Source organism: Ranitomeya imitator, chromosome 1, assembly GCF_032444005.1.
Source record: "Ranitomeya imitator isolate aRanImi1 chromosome 1, aRanImi1.pri, whole genome shotgun sequence".
NCBI lineage: Eukaryota > Metazoa > Chordata > Amphibia > Anura > Dendrobatidae > Ranitomeya > Ranitomeya imitator.
The window spans coordinates 1,095,660,929-1,095,673,844 of record NC_091282.1 but is presented as its reverse complement, the minus strand read 5'-3'; positions in this window follow the sequence as shown (position 1 = coordinate 1,095,673,844).

Sequence of the window (12,916 nt, the reverse complement as noted above, 5' to 3'; positions counted from 1 at the left end):
TCCTGGTTGTCTTCTGGTGCTGTTGTCTGTCCATGCCCTGTGCTGACAGCTTTGCTGTTGGACTACTGCCTGTGATGTAAGTATTGGTTTCCATGTTCTTTTTGTCCACATTGTGATAGTATCTTAACAGTTTAATTTTTCTTCTCTGTTCTTTTTTTGTAGTTGACTGCTGCCTGCTCTTCAAAAATCTCATCAAGCGAGGTGGAGCCGCATATTCCTGACTGTAATGGGCGGCACCACGTGACCGCTCATACAGGAGAAACTGCGGCGAGGACAGGATGCTGCGAGGGAGTCGGGTGAGTATTTTATTAACAGCGGGCGGGCGCACAGGGGATGGGAGGGTGGTGGGGACAGGGATCTTTATTTAAAACACGAAAAAACAAAAAAAAAAAAGGATTTTTCATATCTTCTTTCCAGCGAACGCTGTTGGAGAGTAGATATGAATGGCGGCTCCAGCACCACGTGGGGGGGACAGTGCTTACTGTAGCGCTGTCTCCTGCACGGCACATGGACTGCACACGGGCAGCGTTGACTTTAATGGGTCCGTGTAATCCGTGCGCTCCCACGAACACTGACATGTCTCCGTGTTTTGCACACGGACACACGGTCCGTGAAAACACGCTGACATGTGCAGAGACACATTGATTTCAATGTGTATACGTGAGTCAGTGTCTCCGGTACGTGAGGAAACTGTCACCTCACGTACCGGAGCCACTGACATGTGAAACCAGCCTTAGACATAAAGGAGGGCTTCATAAACAGAATGTTCAAATTGGTCATTAATTGCTACTCCAGATCACAGAATAGACTATCAGTGAACAATATAATACCGATAAGGGTACGTGCACATGTTGAGTACAATTTCTGCACTATTTCTGCATCTCTTGGCAGGAAAAATTCACATTTTTGGTTTGTTTCTGTCCTGCGTTTTTGCCTGTGTTTTGATTGATTTGAGCAAAGTTAATGAAGAAAAACACAGGGCAAAAATGCAGAGAATAGACATGCTGCAGATTATTTTTTGCACCAAATCTGCAACTCAAAAATACTCATTGAGTGCAATGCACTTCAGGTTTCTCCTTCACTATGCTAGCATCAAATTTTCCTTCTGGTTTTGTCTCAAATCCATGCAGAAAAAACATGATAAAAATGCAGCAAACAACCTAACATTTTTAACAAGTTTTTTGAGGCTTGGGGAATGTGTACATGTTGAGTAAAATTTCTGCAATGTTTCTGCATCTCTTGGCAGGAAAAATGCAGCTGCAAAAACACATGTTTTTGGTGCTTTTTTGCCAATGTTTTTGCCCTGAATTTTTGATTGACTTGAGTGAAGTCAATGATGAAAAATACAGGGCAAAAGCTCAGAGAGAATTGACATGCTGCAGATTATTTTCTGCACCAAATCTGCAAGTCAAATATAAATAATACTTAACAAGTGCATGAGATTTTAGGTTTTTCATTCACTTTGCTGGCATCAAGTTTTGCTTCAGGTTTTGTCACAAATCTGAGAAGAAAAAATGCAACACAAATGCTCCGAATCTCTAATGTGTGTACACAGCCTAAAGTTTTGAACACGTTTTTGAGGCTTATATAGCAACAAACTCTACCAAAGAATATGTAAAAGTCTTTGGATGAGCAATATAATACCGATAAATTTTGAAAAGTTTTTTGAAGGTTGTATACCAACAACACGTACTCCAGGTCACGTAATAGTCTATGGGCAAGCAATATAATACTAAAAAATTTTGAACAAGATTTTTGAGGGTTATATACCATCGAAATGTACCCAAGAAAACTTTATACTGTGTGGATGAGCAATATAATAGCAATACGTAGTTGACCCAGTTTTTGGAGGGTTTTATACGAACAAAATGTACCCAACAACATGTAATACTCTATGGATGAGCAATATAATGCTGAATATGAATATATATATGAACAAGTTTTTGAGGCTTATATAGCAACAAAATCTACCCAAGAATATGTAACATAGTAACATAGTTAGTAAGGCCGAAAAAAGACATTTGTCCATCCAGTTCAGCCTATATTCCATCATAATAAATACCCAGATCTACGTCCTTCTACAGAACCTAATAATTGTATGATACAATATTGTTCTGCTCCAGGAAGACATCCAGGCCTCTCTTGAACCCCTCGACTGAGTTCGCCATCACCACCTCCTCAGGCAAGCAATTCCAGATTCTCACTGCCCTAACAGTAAAGAATCCTCTTCTATGTTGGTGGAAAAACCTTCTCTCCTCCAGACGCAAAGAATGCCCCCTTGTGCCCGTCACCTTCCTTGGTATAAAAGTCTATGTAAAAGTCTATGGATGAGCAATATATCATACAGATGAATTTTTTTACAATTTTTTTGAGGGTTACAGTTGTGTGAAAAAGTGTTTGCCTCCTTCCTGATTCCTATTCTTTTGCATGTTTGTCAGACTTAAATGTTTCAGATCACCAAACAAATTACAATGCTGGACAAAGATAACACAAGTAAACACAACATTCAGTTTTTAAATGATGGTCTTTAATATTGTGCCACTTGTGTCACCTGCATCACCAGCTGCTCATGCATAGGAGGTGGGAAACTTCAAGGACAGTACAATCTCCCTGGGATGATAGTAGCCCTGTCTCAAGTCACCTTAAGGAGCAATGGTCAGGCCCATTCATTCCTCAAGAAGGGTTCATACCAGCGATTTTGTTCCTCCATTTTGAGTAACGTGACCCTAATTCCAGACATCAGATATTGCAACCTTCTAGGCAAGTGTTCCGTCACTACTGCCTGATGGTTGAACAAGATGTGATGACAGGTTTCAAATTCTTCAATGGACCCCCGTGTCCGCTGATGACTATAAGTAACTACGAGCCAGTGGGATTCCAACTCTCGGTACCTTACGACTAGCGGGCCCTATAACATATGTCTAAACCAGGTCCTGGCTCACCTCCTTGCCTCTCCCAACCATCCTAGGCTCCTCAGTCTGGGGGCAGCACGGTGGCTCAGTGGTGAGCACTGCAGCCTTGCAGTGCTGGGGTCCTGGGTTCTAATCCCACCCAGGACAACATCTGCAAAGAGTTTGTATGTTCTCTCCGTGTTTGCGTGGGTTTCCTCTGGGCACTCCGGTTTCCTCCCACATTCCAAAAACATACTGAGGGATTCTAGATTGTGAGCTCCATCGGGGACAGTGATGATAATGTGTGCAAACTGTAAAGCGCTGCGGAATATGTTAGCACTATATAAAAATAAAGATTATTATTATTATTATTATTAATCCTGGCTCTACCGTCTACAGGACCCCAGCGGTAAAAGATTCAGCCTGGGTTCGGGCTTTAGTGGATCTTGGATATCTGCCAGATCAAGAACACAGGCTTCTGCCACCACTGCTGTTGAGCCAGCTTCTTCTGGCTCCAATATTCCTCACTCCCTTGGGAGTCTCGCATGGTTCTGCCATTTTTGCTGCCCAATAAACATGTTACACGTTATGGATGACTAATTGAATGCAGTAAAAAAAATTACAGTTTGTTGGAGTGTTATAAAACACAGAAATTTACTCCAGATCACGTAGTGTCATAGAATCATAGAATCATAGGAGGGTAGGGTTGAAAGGGACCTCCTGGGTCATCTGGTCGAACCCCCTGCTCAAATCAGGATTCATTAAATCATCCCAGACAGATGTCTGTCTAGCCTCTGTTTGAAGACTTCCATGGAAGGAGAACTCACCACCTCTCGTGGCAGCCTGTTCCACTCATTGATCACCTAACTGTCTAAAAGTTTTTTCTAATATCTGATCTGTATCTTCTTCCATTCAGTTTCATCACATTGCTTCTAGTCTTTCCTTGTGCTAATGAGAATAAAGATGATCCTTCTACAATGTGACAGCCCTTGAGATATTTGTAGACATCTATTAAGTCTCCTCTCAGTCTTCTTTTTTACAAGCTAAACATTCCCAAATCCTGTAACCATTCCTCATAAGTAGTGTTGAGCGATACCTTCCGATATCGGAAAGTATCGGTATCGGATAGGATCGGCCGATATTCAAAAAATATCGGATATCGCCGATACCGATACCCGATCCCAATGCAAGTCAATGGGACCAAAATATCGGAATTAAAATAAACCCTTTCTTGCCTTGTAGGTTCATTCTACATGAAGGAAAACAACTAAGAATAATGCCGGATGTATTTGGGGAGGTGGCGGAGACATTAAAGTCATAGAGGTTTATCCCAATCAAATAGAATAGCATGTTTTTTGTTTTTTTTTAAGACGTTCGGAGTGACAAAGATATTGACTATGTACATTTTTTTTTTTATTTTGTCAGATATTGATGTTTCACTATTCCATGCCCTTCCCCTTCTTTTTTTTCTTTTTTTTTTTTCTTTTCCCACACTTTCATCTTCATCATCATCAGCATCTTTGACATCAACTTCTTCTTCACCTTATTCATCTTCTTCTTCATCCTTTACCTTTTTTTTTTTTTTATTACATTCTTCATATTCATTTTATTCAACTATTATTATTCTTCCTATTCTACATATTCTTTTTATTCCACTGTTATTATTCTTCCTATTCTACTTCTTCATCATATTCTCATTTGTGACAGGCATTCCCGTAGTTGTTATCTATAAAAGTTGGAAGATTACACCCTCCGTTCTGCCAGTCACAAAAGTTACATTTGTCCGCGTTCAGTTTGGCCTGCAGCATCAGGCTTTATCCAGGGGCACCACGAGGAGGAACGGACTCACCCCCATACACTGCTTAGTCTTCTTCTGCATATAATTTAGATAATATCTTTTGCTCTGATATTAAGTCTTATGCTTAATGTTCTTCTGCTCTTTGTTATGCAGCCTCTTGTTCTTCTGCTTCTCGGTCTTCCATGTCGTCGTCTCCAGTGTCGTCATCTCCGCCGTCGTCGTCTCAGCCGTCGTCGTCTCCGCCATCGTCGTCTCCGCCGTCGTCGTCTCCGCCGTCGTCGTCGTCGTCGTCATCGGGGTGGTCTTCCGGGTCGTCGTCGTCGTCATCGGGGTGGTCTTCCGGGTCGTCGACTTTAGGGTCTTCAACTTGGAAATGTAGCAGAAGGTACAAGAAGGCTGAGAAAATGCCAAGAACCAGCTGATGGAACTGGAACTCGGATGGCTACCCGAAGGTTCAAGAGCCTATGGAACTACCGAGGACCAGCTGACGTTACTGGAACCCGGTTACTAAGCAGGAGGTACCCGTGCTAAAAAGCACTACCAAGGACCGCCTGACGTTGGCGGAACTCGGATACCCAGAAGGAGGCACCTAAGCCAAAGGCTCTGCCCGGAACCGGCTGACGGTACTGGAACCAGGATGGGGAGCAGAAGGTACAAGAGCAAAAGACACTGCCGAGAACCAGCTGACGGTACTGGAACCCGGATGGGTAGCCGAAGGTCCAAGAGCCAATGGAACTACCGAGGACCAGCTGACGTTACTGGAACCCGGTTACTAAGCAGGAGGTACCCGTGCCCGAAAGCACTACCAAGGACCACCTGACGTTGGTGGAACTTGGATACCCAGAAGGAGGCACCAAAGCCAAAGGCTCTGCCCGGAACCAGCTGACGGTACTGGAACCAGGATGGGGAGCAGAAGGTACAAGAGCAAAAGACACTGCCGAGAACCCGCTGACGGTGCTGGAACCAGGTGGTGGACCTGAAGGCCCACAGGAGAGGAGAGAACAGCTAGGCCGCGAGGCAGCCGCAGTTACCGAACCCCAACAGTCCTACAGGGGGAGCTGGGCCTACTGGCACTACAGAACCAGCCTTGACTACCAGTTCACGCAGCCCACATAGGAAGCTCCTAAACTGGAGGCACCCTGGAGTTGGCTAACCCGACCGCACCACGACGGGGCAAGCATAGGCGTCTCAGCGAGTTTGACACAACCCGGAAACAGCTGACAGTGCTGAAACCAGGCTTGGCACGAGGGAGTACCTGTGTCAAAAACACTGCCGAGAACCAGCTGGCGTTGCTGGAACCCAGATGCGTTGCCCCAGTGTGCAAGAGCCAATGGCACGACCGAGGACCAGCTGGCGGTGCTGGAACCCGGTTACTAAGCTGTAGGTGCCCGCGCTTAAAAGCACTACCAAGGACCGCCTGACGTTGGCGGAACTCGGATACCCAGGAGGAGGCACCTAAGCCAAAGGCTCGGCCTGGAACCAGCTGACGGTGCTGGAACCAGGTGGTGGACCCGAAGGTCCACAGGAGAGGAGAGAACAGCTAGGCCGTGAGGCAGCCGCAGTTACCGAACCCCAACAGTCCTACAGGGGGAGCTGGTCCTACTGGCACTACAGAACCAGCCTTGACTACCAGTTCACGCAGCCCACATAGGAAGCTCCTAAACTGGAGGCACCCTGGAGTTGGCTAACCCGACAGCACCACGACGGGGCAAGCATAGGCGTCTCAGTGAGCTTGACACAACCCGGAAACAGCTGACAGTGCTGAAACCAGGCTTGGCACGAGGGAGTACCTGTGACAAGAACACTGCCGAGAACCAGCTGGCGGTGCTGGAACCCAGATGCGTTGCCCCAGTGTGCAAGAGCCAATGGCACGACCGAGGACCAGCTGGCGGTGCTGGAACCCGGTTACTAAGCTGTAGGTGCCCGCGCTTAAAAGCACTACCAAGGACCGCCTGGCGTTGGCAGAACTCGGATACCCAGGAGGAGGCACCTAAGCCAAAGGCTCGGCCTAGAACCAGCTGACGGTGCTGGAACCAGGTGGTGGACCCGAAGGTCCACAGGAGAGGAGAGAACAGCTAGGCCGCGAGGCAGCCGCAGTTACCGAACCCCAACAGTCCTACAGGGGGAGCTGGGCCTACTGGCACTACAGAACCAGCCTTGACTACCAGTTCACGCAGCCCACATAGGAAGCTCCTAACTGGAGGCACCCTGGAGTTGGCTAACCCGACAGCACCACGACGGGGCAAGCATAGGCGTCTCAGTGAGCTTGACACAACCCGGAAACAGCTGACGGTGCTGAAACCAGGCTTGGCACGAGGGAGTACCTGTGACAAGAACACTGCCGAGAACCAGCTGGCGGTGCTGGAACCCAGATGCGTTGCCCCAGTGTGCAAGAGCCAATGGCACCGAGGACCAGCTGGCGGTGCTGGAACCCGGTTACTAAGCTGTAGGTGCCCGCGCTTAAAAGCACTACCAAGGACCGCCTGGCGTTGGCGGAACTCGGATACCCAGGAGGAGGCACCTAAGCCAAAGGCTCGGCCTGGAACCAGCTGACGGTGCTGGAACCAGGTGGTGGACCCGAAGGTCCACAGGAGAGGAGAGAACAGCTAGGCCGCGAGGCAGCCGCAGTTACCGAACCCCAACAGTCCTACAGGGGGAGCTGGGCCTACTGGCACTACAGAACCAGCCTTGACTACCAGTTCACGCAGCCCACATAGGAAGCTCCTAAACTGGAGGCACCCTGGAGTTGGCTAACCCGACAGCACCACGACGGGGCAAGCATAGGCGTCTCAGTGAGCTTGACACAACCCGGAAACAGCTGACGGTGCTGAAACCAGGCTTGGCACGAGGGAGTACCTGTGTCAAAAACACTGCCGAGAACCAGCTGGCGTTGCTGGAACCCAGATGCGTTGCCCCAGTGTGCAAGAGCCAATGGCACGAACGAGGACCAGCTGGCGGTGCTGGAACCCGGTTACTAAGCTGTAGGTGCCCGCGCTTAAAAGCACTACCAAGGACCGCCTGACGTTGGCGGAACTCGGATACCCAGGAGGAGGCACCTAAGCCAAAGGCTCGGCCTGGAACCAGCTGACGGTGCTGGAACCAGGTGGTGGACCCGAAGGTCCACAGGAGAGGAGAGAACAGCTAGGCCGTGAGACAGCCGCAGTTACCGAACCCCAACAGTCCTACAGGGGGAGCTGGGCCTACTGGCACTACAGAACCAGCCTTGACTACCAGTTCACGCAGCCCACATAGGAAGCTCCTAACTGGAGGCACCCTGGAGTTGGCTAACCCGACAGCACCACGACGGGGCAAGCATAGGCGTCTCAGTGAGCTTGACACAACCCGGAAACAGCTGACGGTGCTGAAACCAGGCTTGGCACGAGGGAGTACCTGTGACAAGAACACTGCCGAGAACCAGCTGGCGGTGCTGGAACCCAGATGCGTTGCCCCAGTGTGCAAGAGCCAATGGCACCGAGGACCAGCTGGCGGTGCTGGAACCCGGTTACTAAGCTGTAGGTGCCCGCGCTTAAAAGCACTACCAAGGACCGCCTGGCGTTGGCGGAACTCGGATACCCAGGAGGAGGCACCTAAGCCAAAGGCTCGGCCTGGAACCAGCTGACGGTGCTGGAACCAGGTGGTGGACCCGAAGGTCCACAGGAGAGGAGAGAACAGCTAGGCCGCGAGGCAGCCGCAGTTACCGAACCCCAACAGTCCTACAGGGGGAGCTGGGCCTACTGGCACTACAGAACCAGCCTTGACTACCAGTTCACGCAGCCCACATAGGAAGCTCCTAAACTGGAGGCACCCTGGAGTTGGCTAACCCGACAGCACCACGACGGGGCAAGCATAGGCGTCTCAGTGAGCTTGACACAACCCGGAAACAGCTGACGGTGCTGAAACCAGGCTTGGCACGAGGGAGTACCTGTGTCAAAAACACTGCCGAGAACCAGCTGGCGTTGCTGGAACCCAGATGCGTTGCCCCAGTGTGCAAGAGCCAATGGCACGAACGAGGACCAGCTGGCGGTGCTGGAACCCGGTTACTAAGCTGTAGGTGCCCGCGCTTAAAAGCACTACCAAGGACCGCCTGACGTTGGCGGAACTCGGATACCCAGGAGGAGGCACCTAAGCCAAAGGCTCGGCCTGGAACCAGCTGACGGTGCTGGAACCAGGTGGTGGACCCGAAGGTCCACAGGAGAGGAGAGAACAGCTAGGCCGTGAGGCAGCCGCAGTTACCGAACCCCAACAGTCCTACAGGGGGAGCTGGGCCTACTGGCACTACAGAACCAGCCTTGACTACCAGTTCACGCAGCCCACATAGGAAGCTCCTAAACTGGAGGCACCCTGGAGTTGGCTAACCCGACAGCACCACGACGGGGCAAGCATAGGCGTCTCAGTGAGCTTGACACAACCCGGAAACAGCTGACGGTGCTGAAACCAGGCTTGGCACGAGGGAGTACCTGTGACAAGAACACTGCCGAGAACCAGCTGGCGGTGCTGGAACCCAGATGCGTTGCCCCAGTGTGCAAGAGCCAATGGCACGACCGAGGACCAGCTGGCGGTGCTGGAACCCGGTTACTAAGCTGTAGGTGCCCGCGCTTAAAAGCACTACCAAGGACCGCCTGGCGTTGGCAGAACTCGGATACCCAGGAGGAGGCACCTAAGCCAAAGGCTCGGCCTAGAACCAGCTGACGGTGCTGGAACCAGGTGGTGGACCCGAAGGTCCACAGGAGAGGAGAGAACAGCTAGGCCGCGAGGCAGCCGCAGTTACCGAACCCCAACAGTCCTACAGGGGGAGCTGGGCCTACTGGCACTACAGAACCAGCCTTGACTACCAGTTCACGCAGCCCACATAGGAAGCTCCTAACTGGAGGCACCCTGGAGTTGGCTAACCCGACAGCACCACGACGGGGCAAGCATAGGCGTCTCAGTGAGCTTGACACAACCCGGAAACAGCTGACGGTGCTGAAACCAGGCTTGGCACGAGGGAGTACCTGTGACAAGAACACTGCCGAGAACCAGCTGGCGGTGCTGGAACCCAGATGCGTTGCCCCAGTGTGCAAGAGCCAATGGCACCGAGGACCAGCTGGCGGTGCTGGAACCCGGTTACTAAGCTGTAGGTGCCCGCGCTTAAAAGCACTACCAAGGACCGCCTGGCGTTGGCGGAACTCGGATACCCAGGAGGAGGCACCTAAGCCAAAGGCTCGGCCTGGAACCAGCTGACGGTGCTGGAACCAGGTGGTGGACCCGAAGGTCCACAGGAGAGGAGAGAACAGCTAGGCCGCGAGGCAGCCGCAGTTACCGAACCCCAACAGTCCTACAGGGGGAGCTGGGCCTACTGGCACTACAGAACCAGCCTTGACTACCAGTTCACGCAGCCCACATAGGAAGCTCCTAAACTGGAGGCACCCTGGAGTTGGCTAACCCGACAGCACCACGACGGGGCAAGCATAGGCGTCTCAGTGAGCTTGACACAACCCGGAAACAGCTGACGGTGCTGAAACCAGGCTTGGCACGAGGGAGTACCTGTGTCAAAAACACTGCTGAGAACCAGCTGGCGTTGCTGGAACCCAGATGCGTTGCCCCAGTGTGCAAGAGCCAATGGCACGAACGAGGACCAGCTGGCGGTGCTGGAACCCGGTTACTAAGCTGTAGGTGCCCGCGCTTAAAAGCACTACCAAGGACCGCCTGACGTTGGCGGAACTCGGATACCCAGGAGGAGGCACCTAAGCCAAAGGCTCGGCCTGGAACCAGCTGACGGTGCTGGAACCAGGTGGTGGACCCGAAGGTCCACAGGAGAGGAGAGAACAGCTAGGCCGCGAGGCAGCCGCAGTTACCGAACCCCAACAGTCCTACAGGGGGAGCTGGGCCTACTGGCACTACAGAACCAGCCTTGACTACCAGTTCACGCAGCCCACATAGGAAGCTCCTAAACTGGAGGCACCCTGGAGTTGGCTAACCCGACCGCACCACGACGGGGCAAGCATAGGCGTCTCAGCGAGTTTGACACAACCCGGAAACAGCTGACGGTGCTGAAACCAGGTTTGGCACGAGGGAGTACCTGTGACAAAAACACTGCCGAGAACCAGCTGGCGGTGCTGGAACCCAGATGCGTTGCCCCAGTGTGCAAGAGCCAATGGCACGACCGAGGACCAGCTGGCGGTGCTGGAACCCGGTTACTAAGCTGTAGGTGCCCGCGCTTAAAAGCACTACCAAGGACTGCCTGACGTTGGCGGAACTCGGATACCCAGGAGGAGGCACCTAAGCCAAAGGCTCGGCCTGGAACCAGCTGACGGTGCTGGAACCAGGTGGTGGACCCCAAGGCCCACAGGAGAGGAGAGAACAGCTAGGCCGCGAGGCAGCCGCAGTTACCGAACCCCAACAGTCCTACAGGGGGAGCTGGGCCTACTGGCACTACAGAACCAGCCTTGACTACCAGTTCACGCAGCCCACATAGGAAGCTCCTAAACTGGAGGCACCCTGGAGTTGGCTAACCCGACAGCACCACGACGGGGCAAGCATAGGCGTCTCAGTGAGCTTGACACAACCCGGAAACAGCTGACGGTGCTGAAACCAGGCTTGGCACGAGGGAGTACCTGTGTCAAAAACACTGCCGAGAACCAGCTGGCGTTGCTGGAACCCAGATGCGTTGCCCCAGTGTGCAAGAGCCAATGGCACGACCGAGGACCAGCTGGCGGTGCTGGAACCCGGTTACTAAGCTGTAGGTGCCCGCGCTTAAAAGCACTACCAAGGACCGCCTGACGTTGGCGGAACTCGGATACCCAGGAGGAGGCACCTAAGCCAAAGGCTCGGCCTGGAACCAGCTGACGGTGCTGGAACCAGGTGGTGGACCCGAAGGTCCACAGGAGAGGAGAGAACAGCTAGGCCGCGAGGCAGCCGCAGTTACCGAACCCCAACAGTCCTACAGGGGGAGCTGGGCCTACTGGCACTACAGAACCAGCCTTGACTACCAGTTCACGCAGCCCACATAGGAAGCTCCTAAACTGGAGGCACCCTGGAGTTGGCTAACCCGACAGCACCACGACGGGGCAAGCATAGGCGTCTCAGTGAGCTTGACACAACCCGGAAACAGCTGACGGTGCTGAAACCAGGCTTGGCACGAGGGAGTACCTGTGACAAGAACACTGCCGAGAACCAGCTGGCGGTGCTGGAACCCAGATGCGTTGCCCCAGTGTGCAAGAGCCAATGGCACGACCGAGGACCAGCTGGCGGTGCTGGAACCCGGTTACTAAGCTGTAGGTGCCCGCGCTTAAAAGCACTACCAAGGACCGCCTGACGTTGGCGGAACTCGGATACCCAGGAGGAGGCACCTAAGCCAAAGGCTCGGCCCGGAACCAGCTGACGGTGCTGGAACCAGGTGGTGGACCCCAAGGCCCACAGGAGAGGAGAGAACAGCTAGGCCGCGAGGCAGCCGCAGTTACCGAACCCCAACAGTCCTACAGGGGGAGCTGGGCCTACTGGCACTACAGAACCAGCCTTGACTACCAGTTCACGCAGCCCACATAGGAAGCTCCTAAACTGGAGGCACCCTGGAGTTGGCTAACCCGACAGCACCACGACGGGGCAAGCATAGGCGTCTCAGTGAGCTTGACACAACCCGGAAACAGCTGACGGTGCTGAAACCAGGCTTGGCACGAGGGAGTACCTGTGACAAGAACACTGCCGAGAACCAGCTGGCGGTGCTGGAACCCAGATGCGTTGCCCCAGTGTGCAAGAGCCAATGGCACCGAGGACCAGCTGGCGGTGCTGGAACCCGGTTACTAAGCTGTAGGTGCCCGCGCTTAAAAGCACTACCAAGGACCGCCTGGCGTTGGCGGAACTCGGATACCCAGGAGGAGGCACCTAAGCCAAAGGCTCGGCCTGGAACCAGCTGACGGTGCTGGAACCAGGTGGTGGACCCGAAGGTCCACAGGAGAGGAGAGAACAGCTAGGCCGCGAGGCAGCCGCAGTTACCGAACCCCAACAGTCCTACAGGGGGAGCTGGGCCTACTGGCACTACAGAACCAGCCTTGACTACCAGTTCACGCAGCCCACATAGGAAGCTCCTAAACTGGAGGCACCCTGGAGTTGGCTAACCCGACAGCACCACGACGGGGCAAGCATAGGCGTCTCAGTGAGCTTGACACAACCCGGAAACAGCTGACGGTGCTGAAACCAGGCTTGGCACGAGAGAGTACCTGTGTCAAAAACACTGCCGAGAACCAGCTGG